The sequence below is a fragment of the Plecotus auritus genome (genome assembly GCF_963455305.1).
Source record: "Plecotus auritus genome assembly, chromosome: 7".
Lineage (NCBI taxonomy): Eukaryota > Metazoa > Chordata > Mammalia > Chiroptera > Vespertilionidae > Plecotus > Plecotus auritus.
This window is the reverse complement of record NC_137774.1, coordinates 162,704,126-162,729,711: the sequence shown is the minus strand read 5'-3', so window position 1 is coordinate 162,729,711 and position 25,586 is coordinate 162,704,126. Positions and strand designations below refer to the sequence as shown.

Sequence of the window (25,586 nt, the reverse complement as noted above, 5' to 3'; positions counted from 1 at the left end):
GGGTAGGGAAACTTTAAAGACAGTTACAAGGAAAAAACTTTTCTTGGGTTCTGTAAGAAGCATTAACTTGGGGAATCCAGATAGCATGTAAGTCAAGGCTGCAGATTTCAAAACTATCTTTAGCTGTAAAAAGTCACCATTTTTCCTGCTTCAAATGTTTCCCCCCAGGTGAGGTTTGCTGCTGTCCAGATAGAAAAAGAAAAAGACTAGTACATTTAGGATGGTCTGCAGTGTCTCTACATTCCTGGTGTTAAGAAGGAGTTTCTAGGGGTAGGTTTCCTTTGGGGGAGTGGGGTTGTTCCTGCATTAATATCTCTGTGAGTATCTATTTGTCCTCTGCACTTGGGCCTTCAGGTGTATATTTGACTTTGCAGCTACCTGTTTCCCAGTATTGATGGTTAATGAATGAATTTATAAACTGTTAGTCCCCTCACTTAACATTCATAACCATAAAATAAAGCTAGTCTTGAACTTGAGAAAAACGCAACTCAAATTAAAAGTATAATCCTTGAACATTTTTAGGATAGGAGCCCAGTGCACGAATTCATGCACCTTGAAAGGAACTGTGGGCTCTGAGGCTTCGGTAGGCACAGGGGTGGGTCTCAGCCCATCCTCTGCGCCCCCGCCTGGCCTCTCCCTCCACGGCCCCGGTCCCCTGTCTGCCGGCAGCCGCCGCTCCCATGCGCTGATGGTGCTGGCCCCACTCGCACCCGCTGCTGCCCCAATCGCCCCTCAGGAGCAGGGGGAGGTGGAGAAGTTTTCAGGGGCGATCAGGGCTGGCAGCTGCCACTCGCACCCGCTGATGGCGCCGATGATCGGGACTGGCGCCGGGCACTGGCAGTGGGTGCAAGCGGGGCCCGCGCTGGCAGTGGTGCGAGCAGCGGCTCCGGTGCCAACAGCGGGTGCGAGTGGGGCTGGCGCTGGCAGCAGCTGTGAGTGCTGGCTGGGACCGTGGTGCGTGGGAGCAAAGAATTTTCAGTAACCACTAAAAGGCTTGCCCCGATGACAGCGACCGGCGCCCCGCCTTGGTCTGGCCTCCCCCACTGCTCACCTGCTCCACCATCCCGCAGTGGCCTACGCCCGCCATGTTCCGCACACGACTCCTGGTGGTCAGCGCACGTCATAGTGACCAGTTGTTTGGTTGTTTGGTTGTTCCACCTTTTAGTCTGTTTGCATATTAGCCTTTTATTTTATAGGATAGTGTTCCTTGCTGTCTTTTTCCCCCATGTATGCATGGGTACCTGTATAGGTCTCGGAAAAGTCACAAAACACCCCGCTTTGGAATTCTGTGGAATGGGTGGTTTCAGTGCAAGATGAAATGAATGAATATATCAGAGACTAATATTTGAAACCTCTTTTAAAGGACCCATGTCTCCTAGTTTATATGAAGCGACAGTATAAATGACATGGAAGCTTTCAGGCAAAATATTTTACTTTTAAATTGGATATAATGAGTAAGAAATGTCTGTAAGAGGTTGGTCAAAACAGTATATATAGAAAATCATTTTCCATCTTTTATTTCTTGTGCTTTACTTCCTCTTCTTACACTGATCCCCGTCTTCAGGGATTCCTTTCTTGCTCCTGTTTTCAGCCCCACTGCGGCACTCCTGGGTAATTTGGATTCTGAAAGTTGTGCGTTTCCTTACTTGTGTTAACTCTTGTTCTGCGTAACAGATGCTAGGATCCGCAGGAAAAACATACATATTTTATTAGTGTTTGGATAACTTTATCAGTTTAACTTTTAAATGATAAGGGCCAGAAAGTACACTTCCTCTATTATTTATTCTGAACTGAAAAACAATAGTTTGATTAGCATGTTGTTAGAAATATTTCTACCTAACTGGTCTCACACAATAAAATCTCTAAAGTATAAGTAGTTTAATATCTTGGCATCCAAATAACTGGATCATTAGTCTCATTCTAATAGCTGTTTCTTGTTCGTAGGTAGCTTTTTTTTTTTTTTTTTTAAATTCATGATGATGAGAAATTCTTTCCATCTCTCACTGCCCTTTCTAGTACCACAGTGATGTTGGCTGGCATGCAGGGGACCATTATTAGCTCAAATAAACACATGGCATCGAGGCGGAGTATACTTCACACTTGTATGCGCCAGAGACTTCACCTCCACCTGCATTCTGCTGCACTTGTCCTCTCAGGAGCCTTGAGAACGGTGCTGATGTGATGGTTTCCGGGCCCGACCTTTTCTTCTGTGACAGTTCAGTGCAGATGCCCCCCCCCCCCCCCATAGGCTGCCTGTGCCAGGGCAGCTGCTCCTGGGAGGGGCTTCATGGGAGAGTCGTTCCGTTTCAGCGTTTTGTTAGCTGGTCTGCGTACCTCTGTCTTTCCCAATATTGAACTGCAGTGCTGAGGAGCAAAATCTGCAGGACTCATTGTCAGGCATTTCTCTCCCCTGATGGCATTGTTTTTTAGGACCTGCCTCCCCTCTGCTGGTTGCCTAACTCAGTGAAGGGTTCAGCCTGTATGTGAGATGGGACCTGTCCCCGGAACCAAATTGCTGGAAAACTTTGACTCTAACCATATGCAGGATTCAGAGGGGATCTCTAAATTTCCTGTGACAGTTTGCAGGGTGGACACGGGCTGTTTTTGACGGGCAGTCTTGCAGTGGCCAGCTGGTCTCCCATGCTCTCCGGACTCCTGTGAGAGGCCAGGACCCGGCCATCAGGGGTCAAAGAGCACCTTTGGAATTATGCTGCAGAAGAGAGTAAATTAAGTGCATTCAGAAAGCAGTAACCCCTTGTAAGGTCATAGGATGGCATGTCAAATATGTGTATTTTCTCCAAACGCCATTAATACCAATTCTGCCCTCTAAGGAAACCTGGTCAAGCCTGTTTTAACTGTTACCTCTGCCAGTGCCACCACTGGCTACCATCTGAGTGCCTCTGACCCTGCTGTACAGGTGTTTCATATGCGTTTTCTCGTATAGAACCAAGTCCGTCCCCGTCTCTTCCCCCCCCCCTCCCCCCCCCAGCTTCCAGCAGGGACGATACTGCTGTGAATTAGGATGAAGACTTCAGGACCTGCCCAGGCCACACTGTTGTGAGGGCCAGAGTGGAATTTAAACCCAAGGCTGCCAGACCGCAGAGCGGCGATGCCCTCCCCTCCCTAACGGAGGGAGAGTGGGAATGACCCCTCAGCATCCCACAGGCTCCTGCGCTGTAATTTCCAAATCTTCAAAAGTGGATGCGTATATCTCTGTGTGTGGAGGAGCGAAGCTGTAATTTACAAGTCTCACACCAAACAGAAGTTGAGTGGAAGATTCCAGGGTTCAGCAGCCTTTTTCTCATGTTGGTCCAGGCCCTATAATTTCATTTCTATGTCTTTCCTCTTTTCAGCTAATTAAAACTGATGTTCCTTTTTTACCAAAATAGCCCTGGTAACCCCAGCTCTCTATTTGAGGCGTGTGGCTAGGTGAACTTTCCTGGCACCCCCACGCCCCACTCTCTGGAGGAGTCCTGGTGGGAGTGTGGGTGCCGCCTCCCTGGCTGCCCAGGGGCTGCAGCGCTGGATAGGAAGCCTCCGTGGCCACAGGGTTGGAGGAGGAAATTAGGGAAGGATGGCCGGGAGGGGCCAGGCTGGGAGGGAAGTTTTTCAGCCTGCGCTGTGTGTGACACATTTATAAGGATTGCCAGGATTTCCTTTCTCACTTAGGAAGGGGATGGGTTGGGGGGGTGGGGTGGGGGGGGGAGGGGCTGGAGGCTGCTAAGCTCCTCTTTCTCGGGACAGTTTTATACGGTGGGTGTGGTAGCTCCGGGTTCTCTCTGTATAGCTATTTTGTTGCAGCCACTCATTTCTTTGCTGTTGTTCATCGAAACGTTGATGACGATGTGTGGTCATGGGAAATAGGGTTCGTTTCACTGTCCTCTTTAGTGAGATAACTTGGACATGTGTCCTAGGCTTTTCCTGTAGTGGGGTGCATTTTCGTCAGTCATAGCTCATCCGGCCCCCCTCACCACCAGCGCCTGATTTATGGGATGCTTGCACAGGGTTATCCCCATCTGGACCACCCAGCATCACTCCACATTGGGAACATGGTCTGCTCTGTGTCTTTGAGAAGTCCACGTCTACCTTGGACTCTAATATTTCAGCCAGAGCATGATTGGACCTTGGAGTAGCGTGACCATGCTCTCGTCTAACCTAGCTACCTGGCCAGGGCAGTTTGTCTTTGATTTTAAACCATCAAAGGAGGTACAGAACTCAAATTCACGTTAGCTGAGAATAACTGACACTTCACAGTATTATTTTTGGCTGTTGCATTGATTCATGTTTTCATTGTTGATTAGGTAGTTTGCTTGCTTTTGTGTGTGTGTGTGTTGTGGGGGAGGAGGTAAGTTTGTTTTGAGAAGTCACAACTCATGGTCAAAGAAGTGGGAACTCAGACTCAGATTCCCCAGTTGTTACTGTTTCACCACAGCGGTGACACTTCTCCCCCAATATACTGGAGTGCATACACACACATGTACATGTGTACATATATGTGTGTGTAGTATATATGGTTTACATACGCTTTTGTGTCTGAACTGTTTGAGAGTAAGTTGCAGAGGTGATGATGCGCTTACATCTAAATGGGGGCTTGATAATATTTTCTAGGAGCCAGGGCATTCATTCTCTGTAGATAATGACCCAAATCAGGAAATTAATTTTGGTACAATATTATTATCTAAACCTACTGGCTTAACTACAGTTTTACCAGTTGTTCCAGAAACATCTATTTTGGCAATTGATATTTGTGGTCCAGGATTGTGTTTAGGACCAGTATTGCCTTTAGTTGCTGTCTCTGGTTTTCTTTGATTTGGAACATTTTCCCAGCCTGTCTGTGTCGGTACTTTAATATTTTAGAAGATTACAGTCAGTTCTTTTGAAGACCGTCCCTCAGTTTGGGTTGGGTTATTCCTCATGGTGGGATTTAGGCTGTACATTTCTGCCAGAGGGGCTTTGTCCTTCCCCGAACACCCTGTCGGGATCCAGCTGTCCCACGTGGGATAGTCACTTTAGTCATTTGGTTTAGGTGGTGACGACCAGATTTCGCCACTGATTTCCCTCTGTAATTAGTTAGCGTTTTGTGAGGAGATAATTTGAGACTATGTGTCCTGACTTATTTGCTGGATGTAGAATCCATTGATGATTCTTGCCTGAATCAGTGATTACTCTGATGATGGCAAAATGGCGATTTTTCTAACTTCATACTTTCTTCTATATTTTGCCGGCTTTCTACCATAAGAAAGAGCTTTTCCTTGTGCCCCACGTGCTTACTGATATATCCTCATGGATTCTTCTTTTACTCAGTGGGTTATGATTCTTTGCTATCATTATTTGGTTCTAATTGTCCAAGATTGGGCCAGTGGGAGTCCTTTCAGTCTTACTCCTTTATCTTTTGTGACCTGTCCCCATCATTTTTTAAAATTCTCACCTGAGGGTATTTTTTCCATTGGTTTTTCAGAGTGGAAGGGAGTGGGGAGAGGAGAGACAGAGGAGCGATAGAGAGAAACATCGCTGTGAGAGAGACACATCGATTGGTTGCCTCCTGCCCCCACCCCGACAAGGTTGGGGATCAAACCTGCAACACAGGTACGTGCCCTTGACTAGGAAGTGAATCCATGGCCCTTTGGTGCATGGCGCTCTAACCATTGAGCCATGCCAGTCGGGACCCCATTATTTTTTTGAGAACTTTCTTATTTTCTGACACACAAGATGTTTTAGGCTTATGTTGTACTTTCCTTGCTCTAGCCCTGGAATTAGTCATTTCTCCAAGGAGCCCTGGTTCATGAGCACAGAATAGCATTTAGAAACACAGTGTGAGCTCATTGCTACAGAGGTGTCATTGCTTCTAAAACCTCTCAGTGGACAGAGCTAGGACGTGTGATGTGTGTATATACACATGTGTACATTTGTATGCCTTTATGTGTTTATAATCAAACCCATGAGCTTATACTCATGCCTTCAATTCCAACGCTACAGGATGCATTTTAGTCTTCCCTTTTCCATATTTATAATTCACTTTTCTGACCGCGAGGGCTTTCTTTATCCTCAGTATCTTTATGGATTTATTCAATCCTAGTATATGCAGAAAGTCATTTCAAAATGCTAACCCACACCATTGCGATAAACCAACCTCCCTCTTCCCGTTTAAACTGTTCAGATCAGCAGTTAGTGGTCAGCTTCTGTTCAGCTCAGGGCCTGTCAGTTAGTCATCCAAGGAAAACAGATGAAGTAATGCGCCCCGACTCCCCGGGGGCTGGAGAGAAGAGCTGCCAGACTCCATCAGCAGCTCACTTGCTGGTGATGTTGAAGCTCACATTTGAAAAAGGAGGAGTTGCCAAAAAAGAAAGATTAATTTCTAATAAGTGCAAACGTTGTAAAGATGACACCTGTTGTGGGAAAGTTTATCGTGTGCACTGCACGTACTGATTTCTGGAAGAGAGGATGACAAGGCGAGTGCTGAGATGGTAAGACCGAGTGATGGGTGTAGGGGTTGGTGTGTGGTGGGACCAGGATGGGTGGGGCTGGCTTTTCTCAGGAATCCATCACACTCTGTGGGGAGGGCAGGAGCCCGAGCTTGGGTTGGAGTCAGCCGTGAGTCATGGCTGGAGAGACTCTTGCTGCTGCTCATTGACTAAGTGTTTCTTCCCGGAAACCACCTGCAGTGAATTTAACACAGCGGGGTTTGGGGGAAGGGTGTGCACCCAGTTCCAGAAGTCATGGAACGGTGGGTGCAGATCTCATGTGACAAAGTGTTTGCTGCTCTGTGGTTGTCTATGCTAAACGATGACATAACAGCGGTCCTTAAACTTTTTAAACAGGGGGCCAGTTCACTGTCCCTCAGACCGTTGGAGGGCCGGACTATAGTTTTAAAAAGAAAACTATGAACAAATTCCTATGCGCACTGCGGGCCCGGAATGAGTCGGCTGCTAAGCAGGACAGGCAGCGGCACCCAGTGGGCCGGATGAATGTCCTCGGCGGGCCACATGTGGCCCGCGAGCCATAGTTTGAGGACGCCTGACATAGGCCCTTTTGGAAGAAAGACGCAGTGTCATAGATTGTGTTCTGTATTTTCCATAAACATCCTCATGCTTGTTAGATTGTGTTCTGGAAAATTTGTCCTCTAGTTCTAGATGCCCTTCCTATAACTAGACATTTGAGCAAGAAAGAAGAGTCAGAATTTTCTTACTCATATTTTAAACGGGAAAGGCTTTTTTGATATTTGGAAAATTTGGAGAATAAAAGGTCATGGAGGAGGAGTGGGAAAGACTGCTAATGGGTCAAGCATTCTGGGGAAATGAACCACGTCCAGCACAGCCAGGGGTGAACCTGAGGAGGGGCAGTGAAGGATTAAAGAAAACAGACAAGAGAATACAGTTGGGACCAGGTGAATCACTGTGCCTGGATGAGGAAACAGTGACACATCCTGTAAGCCGAAGCTTTATTTTATAGTCAGATCACACAAAGCAAAACAAGGGCAAGATGTTTACAATGTTCTTGTGAATTTCAAATCTGCTTTTTTCCTGTTGTTGCCATTCTCTGCTCTCTATCAAGCTTTGTTTAGGCAGCCTTTGCTGCACCCCCTGCAGCCCACATCCCTTAGCTACCTAGGAGTGCAGGGTCGGACTCTAAGGTCAAGCTTACAACCATAGCCTTTTGGCTGTAATTGTGCTGGGATTGATGTTCCCGGATTAGCTAGTGGCGATAGTTACACAACCTTGTGAATATATGAAAAACCACTGAATTGTACACTTTAAAAGGGCGAGTTTCACAGTATGTGTTATATATCAGTCAAAAAATAAAATAGGTCATGGCAAAATGGGCAACATATTTAAGATTCTTAAACAGCTTTATTTATTGAGCCCTTACTATATACCAGCTACTGATTTTCATAGCTCCCTGCAAGGAAGGTGAGCAGTGACATCTAATGTTACACCTGAGGAAGGGAGTGCAGAGAGGTTTTTTAGAACTTGCTGCAGATCAGTAGCTATTAGGGAAAGATGCGAGGATGCCACAGGCACAGTGGTTTTCTCCCCAAAAGGGGTGTCCTGGGTGGAAACGAGACTTTGTCTGCCTCCTGTCCTGTCATGTATATCGCGCCAAGTTTAGGGAGCTTGAAAGAGAGCGTTATGGATAAGATCTCTTTGGAGTCAGTGGTGATCTGATGGTACATTTGGTAATTTCTTAGAAAACTTCGTATTAACTATCTGTCCCATGGAAAATTTCAGGGAGTCTCAGTCTCAAAAAGAAAAAGACAGACTTTGCTTCCCAATGGGTGGGGCATTGGGGACAGCGAGTGCGCCTCTGAGGCTGATGATACTCTGGTCTTCCTAACAGACGTTTGGGACAGGTGAAGGAGAGGCATCTTTGTGCTGTCCTCTTCCTGAAAGTGCAAATGGTCTTGACGTTAAGAATCACAGTCACGGTTGTCTTGCTAGTGTGAGCTCTGTGTTTTTGAACTTTGGAATCACCTCTGTTCACTCGTGAACGTGACCGAGACCTAGAGTGCGCATTAGACTCTAGGACAGAAACTGTATCGATTTGCATAGAAACTGTATTGATTTGCATAAAATCACATATGCTCTGTGGCAGGAATTTTCATTGTGCCTGTTTTAGAATTGAGTTGACGCTTTCTACAGAGTATTTTAGCTTCACTTAAAAGGAGACATCTCAGAAAGAAGAAGAATTTGTGTTTCTTTGAAATGACTTTTGGGAATGGTCCTTGAAAGAAAGGAACCACGGAAGACTTTTGTTCTTTTTAGTACTTTGAAAGCTTCCTCTGCCCCCCTTACCCCCCACCCCATTATATATTTTAAAAGCACGTAAAGCAGGTTGGGGTTTGGTGTGCTGTGGAGCTTGCCTGCAAAGGGACCAGAGGTCTGGCTGAACAAGAGCCTCCCTGCTGGGCGGAGACCTTTTTATGATGCTTGGTCTGTCATCTTTGTTTCTCGGTTTCAGATGCCCAGCTCAGAATTACTTAGCACTTGAAGTGGTTTTCATCTTCAAAGGACTTTATGGGCATTATTTAATATACATGGCACTGTGTAATGAATGAGCTGTTTATCCTGTGAGCAGCGTCAGTATGCCAGGTGCTGTACAGCTGGAGAAGACAAAAATAATATTCTGGCCAGTGGGAGTGTATATTCTAAAGAGACAAGATGATTAGGCGAGTCTCTCTTTTGGCCTCTTTTACAAATGTGCTGGGGAATCACGTAGAAATTAAAATAAGAGGTGAGCGACTAGTTCAAGTCTACCTAATTGAAGTTGTTCTCAAGGTGAAAATAAAATCTGAGATGCTCTTAAAAAGACACAGTATATTAGTTCTCATTTATCACACATTTATTGATGTGTGTAGTATTTTTCCAGTGTCACAGATGAGAATTTTGGTGAAGACAAGGGCAGAATTATTTTCTATTCTCTTTCTACTGCCCCCAGATCCTCTTTTCCTTTTGATGATGCTTTGTAACCAAGGCCAGCTCTAGTCACAACGGGAACTTTTGAGTTTCAGAGCTGGTCACTTTACCCACTTTGATTGGGCTGGCTTCAGTTGAGGGAAGCTTCTAGACTTCTTGCCCCTGTCAGCCTCTCAGGCCCCCATTACACACCCAGCTCTGTGTACGTGCTCTGGAACCTGCCTTGGTGTTGGGTGTTCCCTCCTGTTCTTGGTTTTTCTAACTGACTCAGCTCAGGCATCACTTCCTTTGGGAAACGGCCCTTGTCTGTCCTGCCCTGGCCACTGGCCGTCAGCGTTGGCATGGCACCCCGTGGAGACCCTTCAGGTTCTGGTTCCGTTGGGTTGTGGTTGTTCCTTGGGAGGGTGGAGTGTGGAGCCACTAGCCCAGGGCAGGCCCCAAGTAGTCCTGTGATTTACTCCTGTGGGTTCCTTGACCCAGATCATAACAGATTTGCCTGCAAAGTTTTTAAAAATTACAGAATCCCTAGAAATTCTGATTTAGTAGCCAGAACAGGGCCCTGGAATCTGTATTTTGCAAAAGCCCTACTGGGAGTTCAGCTGCACAGCTGGGTTTAGGGACCCCTGCGTTATGTAAAGGTACATGTATTGGTTGCGGGTTACGGGACTCAGCCAGTCTGTCAGGCATGGTGTGTGCAGTTTGCAGAATCATCTCCTTGACGTAACTGGAGGGAATCAAGTGAACTCAGTCCCTTTATGACAGGGACATCCTTCTGCAGGAGAAGACCTGCTTGCTGGGGAGCTCACCGACCACTCGGGCTTGCTCTGTGTGAACAGACTGAAGCACAATTGGCCTCCAGACTCACAGTTGAAGTCTCCGTGTTGCCATAGAGATGTTATGCAGTGTTGAAGGAGATGAGAGAAATCACATTGTAAATTATCAGGACAGATGGCTTGTAATTTAACACTTTCCCAGCCCATATTCTTTGTCCTGATACTTGAGAACATTTTAAAATATCAGTTCTTACTTTGTTCTTTCACCTGTAAAAATGCCAGAGTTCACATAAGGTTCTAAATGGGTATTACATATGCCATAGGCACAGTATACAATGGCAGGGATGTCAGTTTGAGCGACTATTTAAAGCGATTTAGGAGTGGTCTCTATCCCTCTGCTTCTAGAACCCACATATTGTGTAAGTTCCACATACAGAATTCATACTCGCCCTTATTTTTTTGATAGCACCAGTCTGGGATAATTTTTATCTCCTGGCTTGATAGTAATCGAGACGTGGTCTCAGAGCTTTGCTTGTGAAGGAACGACAAGATCATGTAGAGTCAGGCAACATGCTCACTTTCAAGATGTCTTATATGTGATCAACCGTGGGAAGGGTATTTCCTTCAAGAGGACCACATTGCGATTTTTCCTGTCCTAGTCTGTGACTGATGTGCAACTCTTAAAGATTGTATCTCTTGTTAAGGTCAATCATTCTTTGCTTCTTGCAGGGAACTGCAACTTGTTGTTCTGGTGCATTCAAACACACACACATGCACACACATGCACACATATGCGCGCGCACACATATACATATACACACATGCACACACTCGGAGTTGCTTATAATTTACATGTGTAAATGACCAGTGTGGTTATATAGCTAAACCACTTCAAATTGAGGAAATGATAATCCTTGTAGTGTAATTTAAAAATTCAGTAAAAAATGATAATCCTTGTAGTGTAATTTAAAAATTCAGTAAAACGTAACCTTGTTTTTTAGGTACCTGTAGTAAACATGTGTTTAAGCTAATTTTTATATTTTTTTAATGATCACATTCTTAAAGTATTCAGAAGGCACAGGTTGTGCCTTCATACATTTTCATGACTCATTTCTCATGTGACATATTTTTAACAGTTACTTGCAAGGAAATTAAGAAGCGAGTTTTCCAGTCTCCAGACAATTCCTGAGTTGCTTGTAAGTGAATGTGTGTTTTAAGTTGAGTCCCGACATTAAACGCATAGGGCCCTTCTCCTGGATCCTTCTCTGCCTGCATGAGCACTTTGCACTGCTGTCTGCTGCTTGTATGGATGGTGGCTTCTATTGCCACTCAGTGGAGGAGCCCATGAATCAGTTGTGAACCCGACTCCCTTGGATATAGTCATGCCTCCTCTGGATGAATCATTGAGATGACTTAAGTTCGTTGACACCTCTGTGTCAGTGCTAGAAAAAAATTTAAAAAGTGCTTGGTAATTATATTAAAAAAAATCTGAAAAACAATCTTATTAGAGGGCCGAGAGCCATTATAGGAGTGAGGGGGAAAAGTGTGTGATTAAGCCCTAATCTCTTTGATAAGCATGGATACCATTTGGCAAGGTTGGCTCAACCTCCTGGGAACAGCCCTGTCTGTTCGCACTGGCTTGAATGAATTGGGATCATATTATCCAATTATTAAGATGCATGGCTTGAGGGGAGATTTGTTGGCTCTGTAAAACCACCTGTCATGATAATGAGGTGAGACTAAAAGTAGAGTCTGCCCAGGATCTGATTTGTATCAAGGGAAGAAAGGGGTCCAAGCCCGGGATCTTGTTTTTCTCAGATTGTTTTGGGAAGATCTGCATGACCACCTGCCAGCCAACTGGATTTATTGAGTCACAGGATAGTTGTCCATGAGTTTATTTCTCATTAGTGGGGAAGTCTCATCTTTTGCCTTTGGTCAGAATTGGAATGAATCCTGTTTGTTCCTCTCTGCTAACTCACTGGTGTTGATGTGATTGTCTTTTTCCTCATAATAATCCCCTAAAATTATTCTCTTGGTTGTCAGTTTGAGGAATTTCCTTATCGGAGTGTCCTGCACGTTTGATCCAAATCCAGTTTTCACATACAGTCCCTGTGCCCTGAAGTGTCAGTCATTTTGCTGTTGAATTCCTGGTTAGAAGCACTGAGGGTATGTAAGCGTGTGGTCCTTCCCATGTGGTCCCTGGGTGCACTATGGTTGTGGAGCTAGCCATCCCTCAGTAGAGGAAGGGTGCTCAGGAAAAACGAGTGAACGAAAGCAACCCTTCCCCTGCTCCCTTTAAACTTGCTACCGGCTATATTTTATTTACCCTTCCTGTTGGCCACCCATCTCTCTTCCTGAGGCTCTGGGTCCCCTTGTGCCCTTCAGGGGGACCTTCCTCTCTTTAAGAGAGTAACTCACCAGAGGTCATTCTCACAGCCTCAGCCCTTCCCAGTCAGAGGTCCCTCCACCCAGAAATAAGCTTTTCATAAAGGCCCCTGGACCCTGTCACCAATGCCTCCACTTAGCAGTGTCATTCTTAACCCTGTGTCTCTGATTTTTCTAGCTTTCATAGGTGATAAAATCAGCTAGAATGGGATGGTTGGTGGCTGTTAGAGCAGTCCAGGTTTGTTGAATTGACAAACACATTTTTTTCCCCTCTAAATGAGTCCTTAATCTTTTTTTTTTTTACCCTCCCCCCCCATTTTTTTCCCTTTTCCTTGTTTCTCTTGTCTTTCTTTGACGACGTCAGAGTGACAGTGCCACTCACGCCATGCTACAGTGTGATGGAGGCAGAGGTGAGAGTTTGATTTCTGGAGCAGGGGTTCTGGAGAGTAAGGATTATGCACTGGCACCTACATCCACTGTCCTCAGAGGTCCCCCTTCTCTTCTGTCCCGCGGCACCTTCAGTCTGAGACATGCGTGTCCCCTTCTGTCTCTACACCTGTGCCCGACTGATTCTCTTTCTACTTGACTCCCCCTTCCCTTACCCACATTTTATCAAATATAAAATTTGAATTTTATGATGATTCTAATAAACTTGCTTTAGCACATAAACCTAACGGTTTTTATTTTGGGGGTAATCTAATCTCTATCCCTAAACTATGGCATATTCTTGTAATTCCTTTTGACTCACAGCCACCATATAATTTCTTCTTGATATTTTCTTTTCTTGAGTTGTGATTTACATTGAGGTTAAATCTTAGCTCATATGCATATCTCCAGTGTCCCGCACACAGTTGGTGCTTACTAAATGCTTGCCAGATGCATGACGAAATGCATGTTGCATCCCCATATACTGTGGCGGAGGTTGCAAACATGGGCAAGAGGCCCAGACCTTTTTATGGTATTGCATCCTCTTCCATAGAAAATTGTGGGTGTGCAGTGAGCACGTGGAGTGTGGGCAGAGGCAGCCCTGGAGGAGGGAGGTCGAAGTCACCGTCCCTTCTTGTTTGACTGTGTTCTCGTTGCTGCCATTGATCTGCTGACTGCTGTTTACTGTTAATAATTAATCCTCAAGACCCAGACCTCTTGCGCTTGGACTTGTGACTCCTATGAAATCCTTGTCTCTTCTCTGGCCAAGCTCACCACAGGCCCTAATCAATATTTGCTGACTGATTGCTGGGTTTGATCAGTCACAGTGAAGGGTGAGGAAGCATCTTTTATCAGGTTTCCTTTCAGCCGTGAATGTTTTTATCTGTGATGAGGTAGTTTCCCAATGAGCAGATTGTGGAAAGGGCACACTGGGGAAAGACAGCGTGTGGTAAGGTTTTCTCTTGGGGATGTTTGTGTAGGAGAGCTTTCCACAGGCCCGTTAGGAATGTTTCAGGCCTTTCTTGGTCTTCCCCTTTTTCCCTACATCTCTTCCACTTCTGGGACTTCTCTCCCCCACCCTCTTTAAAGCTTTATTTACATGAATCTGAAAGCAGGCCACAGGGCCTTTTAAAATTAAACACATCAATATGAGGCCAACCCAGTTTTTCATAAATAGGTCAAGATGTTTCTACAAAGTAGGGTTTCAGAAACACCCTATTCTTTAAAGAAAAAGGCCTTTTAAGGAAGATGACCGGTTTAGCCTTTGGCAGGGCCTGAGAATTGTGCACTGCAAGATGCTGATTTCTGGGCCGGCCTTGGATGATGAGTGATTCTGCCAGGTGCCACAGACGTTCAGGGAGAGCCTACTGTGGGCCAGACAGGGACAGGTGTCAGAGAAAGGCCCAGTGCAGACCTGTAAGGAGCTCCAGGCCTGGAGAAGCACCTTGGTTCTGAAAGTGCCCCGAGGAGCCAGCCGTTCACAGCAGCATTCCCCGCAAGGAGGGTCACGGAGTTTCTTTGCAGTAGAACACATAACTTTGCTTTGCCTAGCTACAGAACATTTATTTCTTACTTCACAGTGAGCTACTTAAATCTCTCCCCTAAGTTCTTTAATGATTGATGACTGTGCTTTTTTCCTATATATCAGAACCAGTGGATGATAGTGTGATGATATGGAGAAGGTATCCAAACCACAGCAAACCAGGAAGAGAAGAAACTAAACTATGTTGGGATTTGCCATGCAGTTCTTTACATTTACCTGGGAGTGGATACCCTAAAAGAATGGTGATCATTTCTGGCATGATCCTTGGAAAAGATGCCAGGACTCCGTATTATGTTTATGAAATGGAAAAGCCCGAATGGCTTTGAGAACTGGCTGTGTGTGTTCACAGGTGCCAACAGTCACAGCACCACACCCAAGATGTCATCCTGAAATCAGGGAAACGCCTTCTTGCTGATTTCATGGTCCTTATCATCCATGAAGAGTGCACACTCCATGTATTTAATTCATGATTAAGTTTTCTGTGCTGTTAACATAGCCTAAAGCAAGAGATATCCCTTTAATAGCGTGGTCCCAACATTGGTGAACTAGGTAGGGACCCTCCCCAAATAAACTATTCATTCTCTTTTTGAAATAGGAGATTTTCCCAAGAATCTGAATATTTGGCAACAGAATGTGACTTACACAGCCTGGTATAAATTTGTTCATTTTTCCTTGTAGTTGATTTTCAAGAGGGTTGGCTTCCAATATATCGTAGCAGAATATCCTACTTCTGTGGGCTTTGGGCACAGTTTTCTAGCACTGGGAGTGCTGGTGGGTGCCTACCTTCTGACCCTTCTGATTTGGAATACTGTCTTTTGAGCGAGCCTTCAGTTTTTTGATGTATTTGGCTTCTTTGACTTGGTGGTGGTGCCAGGGCTTACCATTTACAGTAGAAATGTTTACATTCATGTTATCATGTGTCTAGCTTTTTCATTTTAATTATTGATTTATGCTGCAGCTTGACATTTGGAGTAACCTGTGTTGAAATGCAACCTTTTATTGGAAGTGTCACCAGGAAACCCAAGTCTCTCTGGAGTGCCTCTCCTGGGGTAGGCCATGGCCTTTGTCCCCAGGGTGGGGAGAGCTTGGGAGCAAGGGCAGGAAGCCTCGTTTCCCACCAGATCTGACCGCCAGTGCCCGTGGTCTCCAGGCCACCTCTGCAGTCACCGGACTCAAGGCCTCTCTTAGAGGCTGAGATTTTTGACTCCCCCTGTTTGATTTTTAAGTTTTAATGAGGTTATTTGAGGTGAGTGCATGGACCAAGTTCCTTGTTCTTTGTGTAGGACAGAGTTCAAGGGGAATTTAAGACATCCTGGTCTGCCTTTGTTCATCACCTCTGTTATATTCTTAATGGGTTTGACTGCCTTGTTTCATCCTTTTTCCTTTCATAGCTGGAACGGTCCCATTTTTATTTTCACGTCATGTTCTTCACACACACTTTTATTTGACAGTGTAAGAGTTGTATTTTTAAGAAAGTGTTCCACATTTTCTTGTCCTTTACTTTCATAGGACGACGTCATTCCTGATGATCACTAAATTGGTATGTCTGAATATCTCCCTTTAACTACCCATGTTATTTACAGTGACTAAAATGAGTGATTTTATTTCAAACGTGAAAAATTTGGGCTCTGATTTTACCACTGAGTTCCAGGAAAATTTGCTCTTGTTTCATAAATGTTTTAAATGTTGGCTTATCAAGTCTATCATGTTCTTTGTTTTATTCAGCTGGAGTGTTTGAGTTGTCATTACATGCACATCCGTGAAACACAGTGTAACTTGTTTATTTTGTGTAATGGTGGTAATAAAATTGATTTTTAAACTTATTTATGATTTCGCATATTGGATTCACAGTGAGTGCTTAGAAAAAGGATCACCCACCTGTAGCTTTAAATCTACTTTTGGAAAATTAAAAGTGATAAATACTTAATGGCATTTTAGGATTAGCTTGAAAATACCTGTTGATAGTACTTAGGTCATACAATTGTGTTGTCACCAGCTGTAGAGTGAATTAGTAATTATATAAACTATTTTAGAAAGGGCTTATTATTAAAAGCAAATGATAGCTTTGTTGTTGTTGTTGTTTTTTATCCTCATCTGAGGCTATTTTTCCATTGATTTTTAGAGAGAGGAAAAGACAGAGAGAAATATCCATGTGAGAGAAACACATCCATTGGTTTGCCTCCTGCTTGCGCCCTGACCAGGGCCCTGTCCGGAGAGGAGCCTGTGACCTTCGTCTACAGGTTGAGCTCTATTCAGGAGCCAAACCGGCTAGGGCAGATACGTGACAGTGGTTTTGATAGGCGAAAGAGAAAGGAGTTGAGAAAAGCAGGGTTCCAGGTGATTGAATGAAGCTGGAGACGGGGAGCAGGAGTTGGGAGGATGGGGAATCAGGCCACCTGTTAGGGACTTAGGGAAATGCCTTACAGAACTCACCTCTGCCCCTGGATACATTTTCTGTGTTCTACCCAAACCAGATATTCCTGTTGTAACATGTTTTTGGAAGTGTTTTTTTTTTTTTTTTTTTTTTTTTTTTTTTTAAGTTTCATATTTGCCATACAAGAGAGAGGATAATAGAAAAGTTCTTTGTGGTGTCTTTATAATGTAGATAATATTTAGCTGTTTCCTTTTTATTTAAAAACACGTTCAGTAGAAAGAGGGTAATAGTTTGTGTACTATGGTTAGAAAGCTTTGGTTATATTTAAAAATTTGATATGTATGTTTTTGGTAATCTTCAGCTTGTCAACAAACCCTTCACCTTTCAGTTTAACGATTATTTAAAACAATCATTAATTAATGTTCGTTTACGTATTCCTGCATCATTTATTGAGCATCTGCTTTGTGCTAAGCAGTCAGGAAGTGTAAAACTTTCCTTGAAGTTAATTTGAAGTTATTGAAGCAGAATTATATTTTTAATCACTTTTCAACCATTTTCATTAAAAATATTAAAACAAAATTTAAATACCTATCAGTTTTTAACTTGATATACAATTTCAACTTCTGATGAAAACGAAATATTAGCAAATTTTTTTAAGAGAGAGCAAGGGGGTCCAGTCTGTGTGGCTCAGTGGTTGAGCATTGACCTATGAACCAGGAGAGGTCACAGTTTGATTCCAGATCTCCATCCCTGGTAGGGGACCAGCAGGAGGCAGCCAATCAATGATTCTCTTTCATTATTGATGTTTCTCTCTCTCTCTCCCTCCATTCCTTTCTGAAATCAATAAAAATATATTTATTTAAAAAGGAGAGAGGAGGGGGAGAGAGAAAGAGAGAAAGGAAGGAAGGAAGGAAGGAAGGAAGGAAGGAAGGAAGGAAGGAAGGGAGGGAGAGAGGAAGAAAGATCCATTGATGTGAGAAACATTGATTGGTTGCCTCCCACACATGCCCCAACCAGGGATGGAACCCACAACCTAGGTCCTGACTGGGAATCGAACCCGCACCCTTTCAGTGCACTGGACGATGCTCCAACAAACTGAGCTACGTTGGCCAGGGTTAGCAATCCTATATAATAAAACCCTAATATGCAAATCGACCAAACGGTGGAACAACGGTCACTATGACACACACTGACCACCAGGAGGCAGACGCCCAACGCAGGAGCTGCCTCCTGGTGGTCAGTGCGCTCCCACAGGGCTCACGGCTGGAGAGCACAGTGGCGGTGGCAGGAGGGGGGCCTAAACCAGAAGGCGGACATCCCCTGAGGGGTCCTGGACTGCGAGAGGGCACAAGCCAGGTTGAGGGGGGGACCCCGCCCCACCCAGTGCACGAAAGTCATGCACCAGGCCTCTAGTTTATAATAATAAGAAATTATTGAAATTTGGTCCTATTTCAGCATCCCAGTTCTTAAATTCTATCCAGCCTTGTCCTAAAATCATGAGATATTTGAGGGCCGATTGGAGATTCTTAAATCCTAGAGTGATAAAGTAATAAAATAAAAAGAAAGTCCGAAAGACCCAATCATGCCTGATTTGCCCAAGAAAATGAGTAAATAAAACATCTGGTTTGTTACTACTTCAATTTACATGACCACAAAGAAAGAACTTATGTTTAGAAAAACTGTACACACAGCAAATTATTATACTCTTGTAAAAGAAACAAAATATTTCATAATAATTTGCCAAAAATAGAGTGCTATTATAAGGAAAGTCCAGTGGTGAAGTATCATTGGTTACTGTAGTATTCGAACTTTTGACTAAAAACACAGGAATGCGAATCTAAATTTTTTAGTATTTTGAAAGACTCTAAAATTGCACCATTTACGGTAGTGTTGCCTAGCTAAATTTTGTAACATTTGAATGTAAGCCATTAGTCGAAGAGCCCGAGGTCAAAATGAGATAATCTAAATTATTTGTGATAATGGAGGACAAAGGCAGGGTTTTCAACAATAGCTGTATGTCTGTCTTATCACTTGGTAGAGTGCAGACAGAAACCACCCACAAAGATAGAGAGGTTGCATCAGAATAATTTTTTAGTAGACCATAAGTTTATCTGAAACCGACTAGGTTCAAGGACCAGCTCATTGCTGTTCCTGCATTATTTCTCAGTCAGCCTCTAACTTTTTCCTTGGACTTACGTTAGAGAGCAAAAAGAAATCAGTTGGTTGCTAATTAAAAATTAAAACACTGCATTAAGACACAGGTTTGCTGCTGGTGGTTTTTCCCCACATAATAAATGAGCAGCATCTGTCCCTGTGACTTGTGCCCTCCTGTAGTGGTTAACATAGAGAGCCACACGCTGTCTGTATGTCTTGGCTGTGATCTGCAAAGACAGTAATGATGCTCCTAAAACCACCAGTGGTGAACACTCAGGACCGCAGGTGGGCTTAGGTAAGGCTACTGCAGGAAGCGAAGCAGAGGAGTCTGTCTGCGGACACTTCAGCATCACTTAGGCGTAGAATAGAGTCTTCATGTAGTTTTCAGAAAGATCTACTTGATAATGTTGCTGATGTATGGGAGAATTCGCTCTAGTTGCCATCCGTCCGTACTGAGTTAACGCTCTGTGACTGATTTTTAGTATTTTACATGTGAGTAGGTACATGCACAGTTTGGCATGTACTTTCAGGGCCTGACTTAGTTAAGGCTCTTTTTATTTTTAAATATATTTTTACTAGAGGCCCGATGCATGAAATTCGTGCAAGAGTAGGCCTTCCTTCCCCCGGCTGCCTGCACTGGCTTCGCTCTGGCACCCGGGACCCAGGCTTCCCTCTGGCACCCGGGACCCAGGCTTCCCTCGAAGCCCCGGCTTCCTCAGGAAGGTAGTTGGTCTAATTAGCATATTACGCTTTTATTATTATAGATTGATTTCAGAGAGGAAGGGAGAGGGAGAGAGAGATAGAAACATCAGCGACGAGAGATAAGCATTGATCTGCTGCCTCCTGCATGCCTCCTGCATGCCTCCTGCTGGGCATGTGCCCTGACTGGGAATCCAACGGTGACCTCCTGGTTCACAGGTTGATGCTCAACCACTGAGCAACACAGGTTGGGCACTTAAGGCTCTTTTGGTTGTTGGAGCAAAACAGGGAATTGATCATAAGTGTGTGGGAGCCTTTCAGTCTGCTCAGGAGGGAGGGAGGTGGCGTGGCCTCACCTCCCCCAGGGGAGCTGCTGGAGCAGGAGCTGGCGAGCTTGGAAAGAGCTGCTTCTAGGTTTGTCTGTTTCCTGTTCCTCTTTGGTCTACTTTGTCTGCCTGTTTGTCTGACTCCCCAGCCAACTTGACCTCATTTTCATAGTTGAAGAGGGGATTGACTAGCAACTCTGCGAAGTTGCTCAGCTACAGCCAGGGGCATACATGGCACACATGGCTGCCACCTGAGCCCTGGCCCGAGGGAAGAGAAGAAGGTGCTGTGGACTATATGGTTCCTGGTTAAGAACCTGTTCTTAGGTAACTTTCCAAGACATTCTTTCCAAAGGTAGAGAGTAAAAGCCAAATGAGTAACAAAGTGTCTTGAGGAAGAGATTTTGGTCTGGAGTCAAGAGCCTTGAACCTGGATGGGAAAGAAACTAATTACATCTCTGTCTTCACAGCTCTCCAACTGGATACAGTATCTCTTTCAATTATGAATGTAATACAGTAGTTTTAGCAGTACCTGTGACTTGTCACCAGTGGATGTCACAGATGTTTTCAAATTACAATACAGTTAGTTATTGCAGGTCTCTCAGAATACCATTTATGCTCATCACTACCTCAAAATCACAGTAGTTACTATACTGATTGCTAGACCTTTTAATTTATGAGAAGCAGCACATAATACTTCAGAATCTTTTTAAAAAAATACTTTTATTGATTTTTTACAGAGAGGAAGGGAGAGGGAGAGAGAGTTAGAAACATCGATGAGAGAGAAACATCAATCAGCTGCCTGCTGCACACCCCCTACTGGGAATGTGCCCGCAACCAAGGTACATGCCCTTGACCGGAATCGAACCCGGGACTCTTGAGTCCGCAGGCCGACGCTCTATCCACTGAGCCAAACCTTTTAGGGCTACTTCAGAATCTTTAGATAACTTTAAAATATAATTGGTTTTCTATATAAGCTTCTCTATATTTTTATACATTTAAAAACAGTAAATTGGACCTCTGAGAAGAGGTCCATTAAGTTTTATTAGACTACCACTGATTATGTATACACTACTCCTGAAAAATTGCTAGTTGGAATTGAGACTACGATTTTCTCCCAAAGGCTGTCAGGATTCAAATGTTTTCTAGAAGTTCCCAATTTTCCCCACCCTTTACTTAGAACTCCTTTCTGCCTTTCCAGTTCTTACCTCCTTTTATCGTCTAAGGTGTAGTAATGGACTTTTTTGTTTGTTTGTCCTTTGCCTAAGTTATATATTCTTTGGAGCTGAAGACTCTAGATTATGATAGTATTAAAGTTCAGAGCTCCCTGAGGATAAAACTAGATCAAAATGTGGAAGCAAGATGTACAGTACAAGCCTATGTTTCTGAAGGTAGGTGTGACTCACGGTCAAATTGCTTAAATCTACCTGGGCAGTTTATTTTTTAAGATTTTTATTTATTTCTATTTATTACATGGGCATTTAAAATAATACCAGTTTTATCACATTACATGTCTGTATTGGAAACTCCTTGTTTGATAAGGTAGCCTGTCCCTCGTGTAGGACTATCAATCTGTTTACTACGAGCTCAGCACAGTTTTTGAGAGTCATGAAAATATATGGGCTATATAGATACAGAGACTACTGTATTGGGGGAGACAGAACTTAAGAAAGACAAGTTCACATAATGTCACATTATAGTGAAAGTGGGTCTCTCTTTGCATTGGAAATACTGACTTGTGAAGAATACCTGGAGGTTAAAGCATTTTGGAATAATAAATATCAAGACTAGTTCTTACTTAAAAATACATTCTATGCCAATTTTAAAAAATTCTAATTTGTGCTTTTAAAGATAATTTTAAAATTTGGATATATCGAAACTTGTAAAAATAACATTTTTACTTAAATGTCAATTAAGTGAAGATAGCCCAAAACATTTAAGGCATAGTCACTTGAAAATTGCGTTTTAAGTCCCATCCTTATGGCTGTTGAATATCTGATGCACATATCTACAGGGGTGATGTCAGGTGTATTTATTTCATAAATGCAGTGTCTTCTGAAACATTGACCTCTAATTAAATCTGGCCTTTACAAAAGAATTTGCAATGTTGAAAACAAATTAATGTTCATCTATTTAAAACTTTTATAAATAAATCACCCCATTTACATTTTGTTTTCAGTGGCTTATATTTCGCAAGTTTAAAGGCTTCCAAGTTTAAAAGCCACCCTTTAATATATTTTTATTTATTTTTCCTGGACCAGGACATTTTTATTATGGAAAATTTCAAACACAGAGGTCTTTTTAACGCCAGGCATTTCTGGCTTAACTTCCTTGTGTGAAGTCCATGTTGGTTCTGGGTGTCAGGCTGCCCTGAGACAAGCCACTGCAGCATGCCCCCTCTTGCTGGAGCTCCTTTCCCGAGACCCAGAGGGTGAGAAATCGAGGGTTCTGGCCGCTGCCTATGGCTTATTAGCAAATAGGACATTAACAAATAAAGATGGGAAAGGTTGCTGATGGGGAGAAGAGGAGGAGGAGAGAGGAAGAAAGAAGGTCAGTATTTCTGGACTAACTGGCTTTGCTTGGTCTGCTGGGACCCCAGGCCCCAGGCCATTGGAGAGCAAGAATAGCTTCCCTCTCTGCCTGGAGCTCTCCTGTTCCTCTCCTCCCCAGGGAGGCACCTCTGGAGTCCTCTTCCTTCCTCCTGATTGATTGCTGCTTTATTCCTCTGAATGTTTCGGCTGCTTTGCATCTGTATGTAAACGTAAAACTTTTCCTGGAATTGTCACAGGCCCATTATTGCACTGTACACAGAGAAACGAAATCTGCCCTGGCTGTCCCATACCTTGGCTCTGCCTAGCCTGCTGCAAGGATTTTATCAGTGCTTACTTTTCCGTTTTATTTATCTATTTTATATTTATAATTTATCATTTAATATCATAGGGCACTACGTATTGTGTATGTGTATGCTTTTAATTTTTATAAATTTACAAATACTCCTACCAATGATTTTCCTAGTTCATGAAGTAATTCTTCATTTCCCTCCTTCTTTTAACCATTCTTCCCTAAAACTACGAAGGGTGGAGATTTCATTGGGCCCTTACTGCTTGCATTTGCGGAGCAGAAGCAGCCCCTGTGTGTTAGGACCGCACAGCAAAGGCTCTCCCTTGGTGCCAGAGATCAAAGGGAGGGCAGCGAAGGTGATGGTTGTCAGCACAGGTATGCTACTGCTTAGGAGGGCAGAGAGAAAATGAGCAATGTTCCAGTGGACTGATGCGGAGTTATTGCACAGGTTCAACTTGAGAAGCCCAGGGTTGCATCTTGTGCTCTGTGGCATGGTTAAAAGCCCAGTACCCTTGCTTGCTGTTTGAAAGGATAGGTGTTGCTTAGCTTGGCATTCTTTATTGACAGGCTGACCATATAATTAATTCATTATGTACCCGCCCTGAGGATATTTTTCCATTGATTTTCAGAGAGAGTGCAAGGGAGAGGGAGAGACACAGAGAAACATTGATGTGAGAGAGACATGTTGATTGGTTGCCTTCTGCACACACTCTGGCCCAGGGATGGAGCCTGCAACCAAGGTATGTGCCCTTGATGCCCAAGATTGGAATTGAACTCTGAACCCTCAGGCCACAGGCCAACACTACCCAAACCAACTAGAGCCTGACCATATAACTCTGGTCTAAACAGAGATGAATGTGAGAGTGGAAGCGGGGGTTACTGATCATTTGTCTGGAATAATAGGTGTCCACTGGAACTGTCCCTGTCCAACCATGATGGACGGTCACCTGACTTACCACAGTTTTAGAATTTCCACGTGCAGAGGATGGGAGTCCTGTTACGATATTCACGACTCCCAGCGATGAGTGTTTTGTGCTGACCCCTAACTCGGGCAAAATGATGTTAGACTCAGTGTTGGACACATAAAGGCATTGACAGTTGGCGAGAAGAGTGGTCAGAAGAGATGCTGCTGAGTCAGGGATCCTGTCAATGGTGGTCTGTTGAAAACAGACCTGGAGTACATGCAGGCTGCCCTCGCCCCCTCCCGAGTGGTTGAATCACTCGTTCTGTGTGTGAGCTAAGTGTGACTTGAGCCTTGAATCAGGATTTGTCAACTCTCAGGACCTGGCCTGCACCCTACCCTTCTTCACAAGAACTCAGAGGGGCCTTTGTGCTCCCCGCCCTCCCCAGTCACTGAAGAAGGGGCATGAAAAGGGCGTTTCAGCTTCGGTCTTGTTCTGAGTGAGTAAAGAGTTATTTTGGTCAGAATCCTCTTCTGCTCCCTGCCAGCGTCTCGCCCAATTCCCCCATCCCTACCTTCCAGCCCCCCCTGAGTTGTCCCAGGATGAGGAAAAAATGTTCTTATGTACTTAGATTCTCCAAATAAAACCCCTGGCACCGTCACTGTATGTTAGAGGAATTGGGCTGTCTTTGTTTTTAATTGTTCTGTGATGCTAGGCTAAAATGCACTTTTAAATGCAGTTTTAAAACCATCTTAAAATAAAATATATTCTTTTAACTTTTAACATTTTCTGCCCTCAGAATGCTCAGTAGTGTAAGCTTTTAAAGAAACAAATCAAAAGTAATGTGTTAAAACATCTATTTCTTACAACCTGGAATTGTATATTTATTGTATATATAGTGTCCCCCCCAAAGTGTATACACACACTTTGAATAATTATAAAGACATTGTTTATGAAAATACATTTCATTTTTAAAATTGAGGTATCAGCTGTTAAGTATGTATGCATTTTTTGGGGACCCCTGTATATATTACATCCACTTGGTTTTCTGAGGCATGCTGGGTAAAGTACCAGCTGTGATGCAGATGTAGTCAGACTAGGGCCTTAGAGTCCCTCATTTTTTGGCTCAGCCTCTTGCAATAACCTAGATAAAGAGCCGGTTACATGGTGATATTTTCAGTCTGTGTGGCCTGAATTTCCAGACTGATCATAACATGCTGCCTGGAGCTCTCTGTTCTCATTGGATTAAAGCAGGTTATTTTGCAGAGGAGGGGGCGAAGGGGGATGACTGGCATTACCACTCTGCTTCCTCCGCTGTGCTGAGAGCATGGAGGTGAATGGCGGCTGTCAGTACCCTTAAATAGATAGGCTTGTTCGCTTTAAAAAAACTGTAACCTAAACTGGACCTTTGCAGGAATCTCATTTTTAGCTTAAAAAAAAAGTCACAGAAGTAGGACATGCGTTAGAACTGTCTGAGCTTTGAATCTGAGAATACAAGTAGATGGTTTTAATTTTCTTCGGAAATTTATTATTGCAGTTGTCTCATTTGTCTCCATCTGTGAAAATACTTAATTTTGTCCAATGAAATTCCTCATGAAAAAAGCCAAGGTATAAAGAGCATGTGGGAAAATGGCAGTCATACACATTCACTTTTAGCATTTTCTGTGGTTCCGCTACATGGACTGTATAAAATAACAACAGTGGGACATCACAACGCAGGTGGGGGTTGATTCTTCTCTCTGCTCTGTGCCCCAGC

At 43.8% G+C, this 25,586-nt stretch overlaps 1 protein-coding gene across 5 annotated transcripts in view; it reads left to right on the top strand.

Annotated features, from left to right (window-relative positions):
• Positions 1-25,586, top strand: part of TRIO (trio Rho guanine nucleotide exchange factor) — a gene marked incomplete at its 5' end in the record, with an annotated part of 311,845 nt that overhangs the window by 7,608 nt on the left and 278,651 nt on the right. The window lies entirely within an intron of this gene.